The sequence below is a fragment of the Hypanus sabinus genome, unplaced genomic scaffold (genome assembly GCF_030144855.1).
Source record: "Hypanus sabinus isolate sHypSab1 unplaced genomic scaffold, sHypSab1.hap1 scaffold_279, whole genome shotgun sequence".
In the NCBI taxonomy this organism is placed as follows: Eukaryota; Metazoa; Chordata; class Chondrichthyes; order Myliobatiformes; family Dasyatidae; genus Hypanus; species Hypanus sabinus.
This window is the reverse complement of record NW_026780928.1, coordinates 4,664-17,500: the sequence shown is the minus strand read 5'-3', so window position 1 is coordinate 17,500 and position 12,837 is coordinate 4,664.

The window sequence follows — 12,837 nt, the reverse complement described above, 5'->3', positions numbered from 1 at the left end:
GAATCGACCTAACATCCCAGCGGTAGGGTTTGCAATTAAAAGGGGATAGTTGTAGTATACACTAGAGTTGCAGGGGCACGTAAACAAGAACACCATTACAGATAGTTGACAGATGTTGCTAAGATTTCTGAAAAAGCCAAGAAGCAAAAGATTGATCCTGCTGGGACTCATGTTCTGAGCTGCGTACGTTTCAATGCAGGAAGTATTGTTTGAAGAGCAGATGCGCTCAGGTCGGGTCTAAGCCTAACACGACAGATATTAGTGTGACCAGATTGCAGATTACCGTTTGCATAAGCTATGAACCAGACACACAACCCTCACTGTGACACGAAGATGTTCTTCAATGGGACACTGAAAGTGTTTCGGTGTCACAGCCACAACCCACATCTGACATGAACACGCCCCTCATCGGGACACTGACACACTGACAGGCTCTGCACCACAGCAGGATCTCACCACTCAACGATACCAACACAGAGACCGGCCCTGCACTGTAACTCGAATACAGTCCTCCCCGTATGGATAACACCCTCCCTCTCCAAGAGCACACCCCAACTCCGTCGCCCTCCTCTTACACGATTCCCCGTCACCGTCACACAGACTGCATTACACCACTCCGGTCTCCGGCACCCATCCCTCGCATACAAGCAGCCCAGTTTCGTGACCCACATCCTCTCCTGCACAACGCACACAAAGTGCTGGTGGAACACAACAGGCCAGGCAGCGTCTGTAAGGAGAAGGGCTGTCAACGTTTCGGGCCGAGATCCTTCGTCAGGACTAACTGAAAGGAAAGATAGGAGGAGATTTGTAGGTAGTGGGGGGGGGATGGGGAAATGCAAAATGATAGGAGAAGACCAGAGGGGGTGGGAAGTAGCTGAGAGCTGGAAAGGTGATTGGCGAAAGTGATACAGAGCTGGAGAAGGGAAAGGATCATGGGACGGGAAGCCTAGGGAGAAAGAAAGAAGGAGAATTCAATGTACATGCCATCAGTTTGGAGGCTACCCAGCCGGTGTGTACCGGCTTCCAAAGTGATGGCATGAACATTGACTTCTCTAACTTCCGCTAATGCCCCTCCGCTTCTTTACTCCATCCCTGATACATTTAGTTTGTTTTCTGTCTCTCTGTATTTCACCTCAGCCCGTTCCACCGGATATTGATCGCCAGGATCTGAATCTCTCCACAACTCTGCATGCACAGGCCGGTCACGTGATTCCGCACCACTGGCATCAGTGTTTGCAAACTCAGCACCCTTTCCCTGGCCTCTTCTCTCCTCCCCTTCCTTCCTCTAACGGCAGCACACAGTCTGCTCACACACACACAGACACCATCTCTGAGAGACACACACGATTCAAAACTACTGGAAAGCCGAAAGCCTGGGTATTGGTGAGTGGGGAGAACGGAGGAGGGAGTGGGTTACGTACTTTTGCTGACTCCGGTAGGGTGTGCTGCGATGGTGCGGGAGGTACCTCACATGTCCGACCCCAGGAGTGTGATGGGATAATATTTATGGAGCTTCGCTGGTTATCAGACCCAGGAACTGTGCGTTTGGACGGTGTGGACGGAGCCTCACTCTGTGTGTGACCCTGGAGTGCGTGTTGAAACAATATGGAGGGAGTTGCACTCTGTGTATGAACCCCGGGGAGAGTGATGGATCGTTGCGGAGGGAGCGTTACTCAGTGTATTTTTCCAGGAGTGTGCGATGGGATTGTATGGAGGGACTCTCGCTCTGTCTGTGACTCCTGGCCAAGGGTCAGTGGATTTCGGCGTTAAAAAAAGACTCCAAACAAAGACAAGGAGCAGGAAAATGGTGCCTCACACGTTCTGCTCCAACGCCTGAATGTGAACACCCTTTCTGTGGCCCCACTCCCCTCCCCTTCCTTCCTCTTTTCACAGCACACCATTCCTTTTCTATTATTCTTTTTTATAATATGTTTTACTAAAGGAAAAGCACAATATAGAATACATAAGGGATTACAATTACTTTCATTTTGCTTTTATATCTTAACCCTAAACAAACCTCCTCTCACCCGCCTCCCTGAACATATAGTGGCAGCTAATGTATTTACAGCACAACACTTCACAAATACGAGTACGGACATTTCACAGCCACACCCCCACACTACTTCAAGCCGAAGTCCCACACACATCTACAACATCTCAGACGACGATCCAGACTACTCTTATACTGCAATTCAACAAACACCCTGTCAGTCAATCCATATGCGTTTTAAAAGGGAAACAATTACCCGTACAATGAAATGCCCTCAAGTAGTAGGTAATACCTTATGACTCTCAAAATATGACAAGAAGGGCCCCCATTTCGAATAAAACTTTCTCACAGACTCCCTCAGAGTGAATATAATCTTTTCTAATTTCAGAATAAAACATTACGCCCTCTAACCAAGCAGCAGCAGATGGGGGAGTGGCAGATTTCCAGACCAGCAAGATTCTCCTACGGGCTAAAAGCGATGTAAGGGGAATGATATCCGACTGGTTTGCATTTAAACCCAAAACATCACCTGCCACATCAAATACAGCTATAAGCGGGTAAGGTCTGAGTGTCACCCCCAAACCCTCACTGATAATTTTAAAAACCAGTGCCCATTTACCATCAAGCCGTTGCCAAGACCAAGATGCATGAACTAAACCAGCCGGAGAGAACACAGAATATTACAGCACATTACAGGGTCTTAGGCCCAGAATGTTGTGCCGACCCTCACGCCCACCCTCCCATATATCCCCACACATTAAATTCTTCCATGCTCCTTTCCAGTATCTGCCTCTACAATTGACTCAGGCAGTGCATTCAAAGCATCAACCACTCTCTGTGTGAAAAAAAAAAACCTTCCTCTCATATCTACCTTGAACTTCCCATCCCTTACCTTAAAACCATGTCCTCTTGTGCTGAGCAGAGTTGTCTTGTATACCGCTAACATGTCTCCTCTCATCCTCCTTCTCTCCAAAGAGTAAAGCCATAGGTCCCTTAATCGCTGATCATAATCCATACACTCTAAAGCAGGCAGCATCCTAGTAAATCTCCTCTGTACCCTTCCCAATCCTTCCACATCCTTTCTATAGACAGGCGACCAGAACTGGACACACCTACTCCAAGTGTGGCCTAACCAGAGCTTTATATAGCTGCATCATTACATCTTGTCTCTTAAACTCTGCCCCTCGAATTATGAAAGCTAACACTCCATAAGCTTTCTTAACCACCCTATCTACCTGTGAGGCAACTTTCAGGGATATGTGGTCATGTACACACTGATCCCTCTGCTCATTCACACTGCCAAGTATCCTGCCATTTACTTTGTACTCTTGCCTTGGAGTTTGTCCTTCCAATGTGTACCACCTCACACCTGTTACAGCCAGCGTCTGTCCCAGGATATTTGTCAGCACGCCTGGCTTTACTTAAATGTACCGTGTAAAACTTTAAATTGTATGAGTCCGAGTCTAGCACATGATGACAAGGAATGAACCTTATTCTGTGCTTTTGCCAAATATTCCTCAGCCAGATCCACACCAAGGTCATCCTCCCAGCTAGTTGTAGTTTTGTTTAGATCTTGAACTCCCAAAGACATCAGCTGAGAGTATAGTACAGAGATCAGCCCTCTGTTATTAAAGCTAAGAGTGAGTTTGCCCCACAACATAGCAGGTGGTAGATCAGGAAAAGAGGAAGATTTTTCCTTGACAAAGTGAAGAATCTGCAGGTTTTGAGAACAATGATTATGCGGGAGGCCATATTTACTGCACAGGTGATCAAAACTATTAAATGTATTATCAGTGCACAAATCCTTAATGCGCATAAGACTGTTCAAACCCCATTGCCTAAAAACGAATCGAGTGTGGAGGGAAGAAATAGATGTTTTCTATGAACGGTACCCAAAACTGAAGCTGACGTGAACGTATAGTAGCAGCGAAATTGATTAAAAATTTTGAGGGTGGAGAGCACGACAGGGTCAGATGTGAATTGAGAGGATTTCAATAGCAATGTTCTGTGACCCCTCTCCTCACTCCTTGAAATAATGTAGTTTACTTAACTGCAACAGAAGGAGGCTCAACTGCAATAGCAAAAAAAGATTCTATGATTCTTAATTGGGTGAGTGAGCCGCTCGACGTCCTGGTCCATATGTGTTTCAATATAATCGATATGTATGTGAAGGTGGTTCTGCAGTGTGAGGTCAGGGAGTTAGCTATTAAATAAAATGACCCGTCCCAGTGTGTCCAGACATAGGAAGACCATACATTTTTGCAGGTGGCTCAAGCTACGGTGCAGTAGGGAGGGCTTCAAAATTAATTGCGTTTATTCCAAGGAACGTGGGATATCTACAGAAGAGATGGAAGATGGTTTACACATAAACTGGAGGGGAACAGATATCGTAGCGGGAAGGTCTGTCAGGAATGTGCATGAGAGTCTTTGGCAGAGTGTTTGAAATCGATTTGCAGGAGGATGGGATTCAGAGAGCAGATAGCGGAGTCGATCTGGTGACAGATATTGTTAAGACCTCAGAAAAAGTCAGGAATCAAAAAGTTGTGCATCATGCGACTGGTGCCCTGAGCTCCGTATATTTCAATGCAGGAAGCTTCTTAGAAATGCAGTTGAGCTGAAGGCATAAATCGACACAGTGAATACGATATTGTAGCCATTATTGAGAATTGGGTGTAGGAGGAATAAGCAGAACAGCACGATATTCCGGGTTTCCCTAATTTTAGACGAGAGTAAACGGAAGGAATAACAGGAGGAGGGGTGACATTACAGGGCTGAGAAAATGTCACAGCAGAGCAGAGTCGGAACAGACAAGACAACTTGTCCAATTGAGGCTTCATACCTGGAAACAGAGAAACAGAGAAAAGCTGCAACACCACACAGGCCCTTCGGCCCACAAGTGGTGCCGAACATGAAGAAAGAACAAGCGAAAGGAGAAAACGATCTCCAAGTCGGGAGTGATCTTCTTCTTTACAACTTATTCATTGTTTTGTGAGAATAAAATCAGGCCTAAGAAGTGTTATGTTTTTAAAATATTTTGCCCAGTATGAATCAAATTGTTCCAATTTATGAGTAACAAATGCTGTTTTCTTCTCCATTCTGTAAATGTCCATGATACAGTCCATCTTTTCGTTTAAGGCTGGACTCTCCTCTGACAAACATTTCCTCGTAAGGATTTTTTTTTTTTACCAGCCATTAGCTGTATGTTCATTAAATATTTCTCTCTTTTCAGCCATTCTTGAGGTACACACTGGTGAGGCGACCAGCACTGAGCACCATTCTCCAAGTGGAGTCTGACCAGGGTCCGAAGTAGCTGCAACATTACCTCTCGGCTACTAAATTCAATTTCGCGGTTTATGAAGGCCATTACGCCGTATGTCCTGTTAACTACAGAGTCAACCTGTGCAGTTGCTCTGAGCGTCCTATATACTCGGCCCACAAGATCCCTCTGATCCTCCACACCGCCAAGAGTCTTACTACTAATATTATATTCTGCCATACCATTTGACTTACCAAAATGAACCACTTCACTTTAATCTGGGTTGAACTCCACCTGCTATTTCTCAGCCCGGTTTTACATTCTATCAATCTCCCACTGTAACTTATAACTGCCCGCCACTCTATTCACAACACCTCCAACCTTTTTGTCATCAGCAATCTTTATAACCCATCCCTTCACTTCCTCACCCAGGTCATTTATAAAAAAAAAGCAGGAAGAGTGAAGATCCCAGAACAGATCCCTGAGGCACACCGCTGATCTCCGACCTCCATGCAGAATATGACCCGTCTACAGCCACGATGGAAAACCACTTCTAAGAGCAAGCCAGTTCCGGATCCACAAAGTAAGTTCCCTTGGATCCCATGCCTCCTTACTTTGTCAATAAGCGTTGCATGGGGTACTTAATCAAATGCCTTGGTGAAATCCGAATAACCTGCTCCGAGTGCTCTTCCTTCATGAATGGAAGTGAGCAAATGAGGAATAAGAAATGTATTGCGATTATATTGGAGTTAAATTGTTGACCAGCGAATACTCTGCTCGATTCGGAGGAACAGATCGGTAGAGAGATTGCAGACAGTTAGAACCACAGAACCATAGAACATTACAGCAGAGAAACAGGCATTTAGGCACTTCCTGGCTGTGCTGAAACATTTTTCTGCTTCGTCCCACTGACCTGCACCTGGTCCATATCCCTCCATAAACCTCTCATCCATGTACCTGTACAAGTTTTTCTTAATTTTTAAAAATGAGCCCACATTTACCACTTCATCTGGCAACTCATTCCACAATTCCACCACTCTCTCTGTGAAGAACCCCCCCACCCCAATTTTGCCGTTAAACATTTCCCCTTTACGCATGTCCTCTGGCTTTTTCTCTCACCTAGCCTAAGTGGAAAAAGCCTGCTTGCATTCATTATACCTGTACGCATCATAATTTTATATACCTTTATCAAATCACCCCTCATTCTTCTACGCTCCAGGGAATAAAGTCCAAACCTATTCAACTTTTTTCTGTAATTCAGTTTCTCAAGTCCTGGCCACATTCTTGTAAACCTTCTCTGCAACCTCATTAATATACTTCCTGTAATTCGGTGACCAATACTGCACACAATACTCCAAATTCGGCCTCACCAATGCCTTATGTAAACTCCTCATAGCATGCCAACTCTTATACTCAGTTCTTTTATTTATAAAGGCCTATATACCAAAATCTCTCTTTACGACCCTGTCTACTTGTGAAAGTCACTTTTACGGTGTTTTGTATACTGTGTTCCCGAATCCCTCTGATGTACTGCACTCCTCATTGCCCTACCATTTACCTTGTATGTTCTACGTTGATTTGTCCTCCCAAAGACCTCACATATGTCTGCATTAAACTCCATCTGCCATTTTTCAGCCCATTTTTCCGTCTGGTCGAAATCCCTCTGGAAGCGTTGGAAACCTTCCACACTGTCCACTGCATCTCCAATCTTTGTATCATCAGCAAATTTGCTGATTTAGTTTAACACATTATCTTCCAGATCCATGATTTAGATGACAAACTACAATTGACCCAGCTCTGATCCCTTTGACACACTACAAGTGATAGACCTCCACTCAGAGAAGCAATCCTCCACTACCACTCTCTGGCTTGACCCTCTGAGTCAATATCTAATTCAATTTACTGCTTCATTATGTATACCAAGCGACTGCATATTCCAACATAGCTCCCATGCAGGACATTTTCATACGCTTTAATGAAGCCCATGTAGACAACATCCACTGCGTTCCCTTCATGCACTTTCCTGGTAACCTCCTCGGAAAACTGTAATTGGTTTGTTAAATATGACCTAGCACAATCAAAGCCATTTTGATTCTCCCTAATAAGTCCATGTCTATCCAAATACTTGTAGGTCCAATCCCTTAGTTCTCCTCCATATAATTTACCTACTACAAACGTCAGACTAATCGGCCAGTCCTTTCCCGGATTACTTTTAGGGCGTTCTTTAAACAACGGCTCCTGTTCCCCCTTATAGATGGTTGAGGGGTTTTAACTGTTACAGACCCTGGTGATGTGGGTTCTGATGGTTCAGGGGTCATAATGGTCCTGATGGTACGAGTCCTGAGGGTTCTGGAACCGTTCCTGATGGTTGAGGGGTAATAACTTTTCCAGGATCTGCGGTGTTAGTCCAAAGGTTCCTGTACCTCCTTCCGAGTGGTTGAGGGGTAATAACTGTCCGTAACCCTGGTGGTATGGGCCCCGAGGTTCCTGTACCTCCTTTAATATGTTTGAGGGGTTGTAGGGGTTCCTGTACCTGCTGGTGTGGGCAGTGAGGCTCTCGTACCCTCTTCCTGATGGCTGAGGGGAAATAACAGTTCCTGAATTAGGGGTGAGTGTCTTCAGGCCAGATATCTACAGTGAGCGATCCTGTGAAAAATGGATGGTTGCATTCTTCAGTGAGTGTACCCCTAACTATTTATATCAGCGACGACATAATGTCTCTCTGTGGGTTCAGAATTTCTCTGTCAGCAAAACTCAAATCGTCACTCACTGTTCTCTGTTTCACATTTACAGAATAAACGTGTTAAAAGGGATGGATCAACAGGAAAGGCGTTTGTTATCTCATTAAACCTGACGATGAGACGAAGAAAATATGTGCAAACAATGGTTCTAAGCTGCTGGAAATGAGCTCAATCAAGGAGGAAGTTTGTGCGAGAACATGTGAGGATGACTCCACACTGTCCGGAGCCTGAGGAAGTGAGGCGTCAAACACACCGTCCCATCACACACCCGGGGTCAGACACAGGTTGAATCTTCCTCCACACCGTCCCCTCACACACTCCCGGGGTCAGACACAGAGTGAATCTCCCTCCACACCGTCCCATCACACACTCCCGGGGTCAGACACAGAGTGTATCTCCCTCCACACCGTCCCATCACACACTCCCGGGGTCAGACACAGAGTGAATCTCCCTTCACACCGTCCCATGACACAGGTACGGGGCCACACACAGTGAGAAGTTCCCTCCCCTCCGTCCCAACACAGCATTCCGCGGCCTGACACACCGTCCCATCGCAGAACCCAGGGGTCAGACAAAAAATGAAGCTCCCCCACACCGTCCCTGCACCTACTCCCGGTGTCTGACACAGAGTAAAGCTTCCTCCACACCCTCCAATCACATACTCCCGGGATCATACACAGAGTGAATATCCCTCCATACCGTCTCATCACACATTCCCGGGATCACACATAGAGAGAAGATCGATCCACACCATCCCAGCAAACACATCCGGCATCAGACGCAAAGTGAAACTTCCTACCCACAGTCCCATCACACGCTCCTTGGGTCAAACACCGAGTGAACCTTCCTCCTCACTGTCCAATCATACCCTGCCGGGGTCAGTCATGTGGTGAATCTTTTTCCACAGCGTCCCATCACACACTCCCGGGGTCCGAGACAGAGTGAATCTCCCTTCACACCGTCCTATCACTAAACTTGAATTGTTGTTGGGGGAGTAGGGGCTGGGAACCGAACTTAAGTGACTAGGGAAGAGGAGGTTGGCTTAAAGCTTGGAGACAGTGCGAGAGCGAGGACACGGGGCTTATAGGGAAGGGACGAGCTTGGACCGAAGGCTTTCTAGGTCTATGGTACCTCAAGGAGTGTTGTGATAAAAGCAGAGCGCTTAGACCGTGGATCAATACTTGCAGAGATGAGGTAGTGGCCATTACAGAGGCTTGGGTGGCTCAGGGACAGGATTTGTTTATTCAAGTGCTAGGTTTTAGCTGTTTCAGAAAGTACAGGGAGGGAGGGAAAGAGGTGGGTGCGTGGCACGTTTGATCAGAGGTAGTCACAACTGCAGAAAAGATAGATGCCGTGAAGGGATTGTCTACGGAGTCTCGGTAGCTGCAGTTTAGGTACAGGAGGAGATCATCGACTTTTCAGAGTGTTTTTGTAGGTTGCCAAGTAGTAACAGGGATATCGAGAAGCAGATAGGGAAACAGATCCTGGAAAACTGCAATAATAACAGAGTTGTCGTGACGGGAGAATTTAATTTCCCAATTATCGATTGGCATCTCCCTAGAGTAAGGGGTTCAGTTGGGCTGGCGTCTGTTAGTTGTATTCTGGAAGTTTTCTTGACACAATCTGTAGATAAGCCTACAAGAGGAGAAACTGTGCTTGATTTTGTTATGGTAAATGACCCTAGTCAGGTGTCCGATCTCTCAGCTGGAGAGGATTATAGAGCTAGTGATTGTACTTCTACCTCCTTTACAATGCCATTGGTGGGAGATAGAATCAGGTTAGAAAGGTGTTGAAATTATGAGGCTATCAAGCAGGACATTGGAGGCTTAAATTGGAAACAAATGTTCTCATGGAGAATCACGACAGAAATGTGGCAAATATTCAGGGGATATTTATGTAGCGTTCTGTATAGGTACGGTCCAATGAGACAGGGGTTATGGTAGGATAGAGAAACCGTGGTGTACAAAGGCTGTAATAAAATCTAGTCCAGAAGAAAAGCTTACAAAAGGTTCAGAGAATTTGGCAATGTCTGAGATCTGGAAAATTGTAAATCTACTAGGAAGGAGCTTTAGAAGGAAATCAGGAGAACCAGAAGGGGCGATGAAACGGCTTTGCCGGGCAGGATTGAGGAAATTCCCAAGGCATCCTAGAAGTATGTGAAGAGCAAGTGGATAAGAAGTGAAAGAAAGGACCTATCAGCTGTGACATTGAGAAGGTGAGCATGGACAGGAGGAAATAGCAGTAGTACCTAATGAATAATTTACTTCAGTATTCGCTATAAAAAGAAGCTTGCTGATTGCAGTCATGACTTGCAGCAGACAGAAAAGCTTGTGCAGGTACATATTCAGAAAGAGGATGTGCTGGAAAGCATCAAGTTGGATAAGTCGCTGTGACGGTATGAGAAGTGTCCCAGGCTAATGTGAGAGGCGTGGGAGGAGATTTCTGAGTCTCTGGCGATGATCGTTGAATCATTAATGGAGACGGGAGAGGTTCCGGAGGTTTGGAAACTTGCGGAACTTGTTCCTTTCTTCAAGAAAGGGAGTGGAGGGAGCCCAGAAAATTATAGACCAATGAATCTTACCTCAGTGTTTGGTAAGTTGATGGAGAGAAACTTGAGATGCAGGATTTATGAAGATTTGGAGGTGTATTATATGATTACGAATAGTAAGCATGGCTTTGTCAATGGAAGGTCGTGCCTTATGAGCCTGATTGAATATTTCGAGGTTTTGACTGAACACGTTGATGAAGGAAGAGTAGTAGATGTAGTGTATATGCATTTCAGCAAGGCATCTCATAAGGTACCCAATGCAAGCTTATTGAGAAAGTAAGGAGGCAGGGGATCGAAGGGGTTATTGATTTGAGATCCAGAATTGGCTTGCCCACAGAGGGCAAAGTGTGGTTGTAGACGTGTCATATTCTGCATGGAGGTCGGTCACGAGTGGAGTGCCTCAGGGATCTGTTTTAGAACCTTACTCTTCGTGATTTCTTCGAATGACCTGGATGAGGAAGTGGAGGGATGGGTTAGTAAGCCTGCTGATGACACAAAGGTAGGAGGTGCTGTGGATAGTGTGGAGGGCTGTCTGAGGTTACAGCGGGACATTGATAGGCTACAAAAAGGCTGAGAAGGGGCAAATGTTCAACGCAGATAAGTGTGAGGTGGTTCATTTTGGTAGGTCAAATGTGATGACAGAATATATTTGTTGTAAGACTCTTGGCAGTGTGGAGGATCAGAGGGATCTCGGGGTCCGTGTGCATAGCACACCCAAAGCAGCTGCGCAGGTTGACTCTGTAGTTAAGAAGGAATATGGTATATTGGCCTTCATCAATCCTGGAATTGAATTTAGTAGCCGAGAGGTAATTTTGCAGCTCTATCGGACGCTGGTCAGACCCCGCTTGGAGTACTGTGCTCAGTCGCCTCACTACAGAGAGGATGTGGAAACCATAGAAAGGGTGCAGAGAATATTTCCAAAGATGCTGCCTGGATTAGGGAGCATGCACTATGGGAATAGTTTGAGTGAACTCGGAGCGAAAGAGAATGAGAGGTGACCTGATAGAGGTGTACAAGATGATTAGAGGCATTGATCGTGTGGATCGTCAGAGGCTGTTCCCCAGGGCTGAACTGGTTGCCACAAGAGGACACCGATTTAAGGTGCTGGGGGAGCAGGTACAGAAGAGATGTAAGTGATTTTTACTCAGAGAGTGGTGAGTGCATGGAATGGGCAGCCGGCAACGGTAGTTGAGGCGGATACGATAGGGTATTTTAAGAGACGTTTTGGATAGGTAAATTGAGCTTAGAAAAATAGAGAGCTACAGGTAAGCCTAGTAATTTGTGAGGTAGGGGCATTTTCGGCATAACTTTGTTGGCCGAAGGGCCTGTATGTGTGCTGTAGGTTTTCTATGCTTCTCCGTCTCCTTCAACCCCTTCATCACCTACCACACTCCCATTCTCAGACATCCGCTTTTTCCCCGATAACCATTTCCCGCCACACAGCACAACCATACAGCCCCCTCGTCTCTGTCACTCTCCCTCACTGTGTTCACAGGGAATTGTGGGAGAGAGTTGATGTCTGGATTTAGACCTCCCTTCAACCCCATATCAGTTTCTCAGTTCTGAGCCGCCACTGAGAGGGGACAATGGGCAGAGTGGGAGATTCAAACAAACACACACAAGATGCTGGTGCAACAGAGCAGGCCAGGCAGCATCTATACAGAGAAGCACTGTCGAAGTTTCGGGCCGAGACCCTTCGTCAGGACTAACGGACTAACTGAATGGAAAGATAGTAAGAGATTTGACCGTAGTGGGGGGGGGGAGAGGGGGAGGGAAATGCGAAATTATAGAAGACCGCAGGGGATGAGATGAAGCTAAGGGCTGGAAAGGTGATTGGCGAAAGGGAAACAGAGCTGGAGAAGGGAAAGGATCACGTGACGGGAGGCCTCGAGAGAAAGAAGGGGCAGGGGGAGCACCAGAGGGAGATGGAGAACAGGCAGAGTGATGGGCAGAGAGACAGAAAAAAAACAAACTATGTCAGGGATGGGGTAAGAAGGGCGGGGGGGGGGGCATTAAAGGAAGTTGGAGGTCAATGTTCATGCCATCAGGTTGGGAGGCTACCCAGCCGGTGTATAAGGTGGTTGTTCCTCCAAACTGACTGTGGCTTCATCTTGACAATAGAGGAGGTGATGGATAGACATATCAGAAATGGGAGTGGGACGTGGAATTAAAATGTGTGGCCACTGGGAGATCCTGCTTTCTCTGGCGGACCCGGAGCGCAGGTGTTCAGCGAAACGGTCTCCCAGTCTGCGTCGGGTCTCACCCAATATATAAAAGGCCCAGCACCCGGGAGCACCGGACG